The following is a 1,966-nucleotide window of genomic DNA, read 5'->3' as shown; positions in this document are numbered from 1 at the left end:
CACTGGTATACAAACCTGAAAATTTAAACTCAATCTCTTTCCAACATATCACTGTTGGCTTCCAAATTGACACTATGCTTCTTTTAAAGGTGTGATATTCAAATTCCTGGAAAAAATGTGTTTGTAGAAGTGTTTCAAATGATACCTAAGAAAATCGCAGGAGGCTAAACAGCTCAGGTAGAACTGTGAAGTTTTCAAACTATGAAATGATTGCATGGTATATGCCGAGGCATATTTATAAAATGCATTTTAAAGATATCTAGCCCAAAGTACCAAAATCCCCTCTTCAATTTTGCATGTGATTTTGAATGACTTTTGTATATGACTTTTTAAAATGATTCATAAAAATTTCGGATTATACACATAGTGTGTATCACAATCTACTGAGTAACTCCTGTACAGTGGAGTTGACTTTATGTGAAGGGAACTCTGCCGGAAGTTCATTTTTAGATTTAACAAATACTTTAGTGATTTTTTCTGAAGTATGTTTTATGTGACTTGAATGCAGTTATATGTTATCAAATTTGCATATTTACAATGTAAATTTGAAAGTGATGTAGAAGCAGATGAGTTGTCAAACCGTTAGAAAATAGCCTAAGTTTATTGATAATTATTATGTTCTTCCTAAAATTCTTGCTATAGCTACACTTACCTTTACTGAAGACTCCGTTCCACTAATGATGTAGGCCATGATGTTCACAGAAGTGTGATAATAATACCTAGGCTGGAGGGCCACGGTGCCCTTAGCCTTGCAAACAGAAATCTTGAAATACTGTTGTGACTTCAAGACAATTTGAGGAGTAGCCCTTAATTATTTCCTTGTGCTGAAAAAGAACAGGATATTTGTCTGTGTTTAAAGTTTACTTCAGTTATTTGACTTTAAAAAAAAAAAAAAAAGAAACAAACCTATTTCTTTCACTTGCCTTTTTCCTCATGCATAGATAAAAACCTAAAACTTGAACATAGAATATAGGCTTTCTGGTACCCAGAGTTTCTTTTATGTCTACACTTTTTTCTCACATTTGCAATAGATTGGCACACATTCACATATCTTTCCCCTGCTCATCCATCATGTCTAGCTGAGTCACATCTAAATTATGACATCTAAAACTATCAGACTAATTTTACTTCTTTTGGCTACACCCAGCCCACCTTATGATTAGGGTGTTTTTCATCCTAATCTCACCCTTCAGAACTGTCCCACACCCTGTTGTACTTCCCATGTGTCTTCCTCCTTCTCCCTGGTGCTGTGCCCAATATGTTCTTCATAGTGTCAGTGGCTTCCCAATGTCAATCCTTTTTCATTGTCTCAAGACTGATCTTACAGGAAGCCCAAACTAGTGAGCCTCACTCCCCCATGGTTATTTTATTGCTTGCTTTCTATAGCATTCACTTGTGCTCTGGAATCAAATCATGGAATTTTAAATCTACGAGGTAGACTAGGGCCTTGGTACTTAAAATGTGTTCAAGGACCACTGTTGTCATAGGCATCACCTGGAGTTCTTGTGAAAATGAAAAATTGCAGGCCTATCCCAGACCTACTGAATCAGGAGCTGCGTTTTAACAAGAACCTCAAATAATTCTTATGTGTACTAAAGTTTTAGAACCACTGTCCTAGGATATTGGCATTATGCTAACCTTTTTCTCTGTCTTCTGACATGTTTGTTCTGGCTTCCTAGTTATATTTAAAGTGCTAAGAGGAAGCATTGTCTTTTTTTAATGCATCAAATCTCCTAACCTAGCGTGCCTCAAGATAGATACGTATTTGTTACTTGTGTTCACACCGGCAAAGGGCAGAAGAAGGGGAAAGATGGGGTCTGCAGGAATGCATAAATGTGTGTCTGTGGATGGTGAGTGGTCCATATTACAAAAATATTTTGCCCGAGGGAAAGTATGTTTGTGTGTTTTTGCATGTGTGAGAAAAAACCAGGAGACAGGACTGGTTATTGGATTGAAAGTTGTATAA

At 36.6% G+C, this 1,966-nt stretch overlaps 1 protein-coding gene across 1 annotated transcript in view; it reads left to right on the top strand.

Moving 5' to 3' along the window:
• LOC103608800 (receptor tyrosine-protein kinase erbB-4-like) overlaps positions 1–1,966 on the top strand; it is a gene marked incomplete at its 3' end in the record, with an annotated part of 62,313 nt that overhangs the window by 59,615 nt on the left and 732 nt on the right. The window lies entirely within an intron of this gene.

The sequence above is a fragment of the Galeopterus variegatus genome, unplaced genomic scaffold (assembly GCF_000696425.1).
Source record: "Galeopterus variegatus unplaced genomic scaffold, G_variegatus-3.0.2 Scaffold8864, whole genome shotgun sequence".
In the NCBI taxonomy this organism is placed as follows: Eukaryota; Metazoa; Chordata; class Mammalia; order Dermoptera; family Cynocephalidae; genus Galeopterus; species Galeopterus variegatus.
This window is presented reverse-complemented; position numbering and strand designations above follow the sequence as displayed.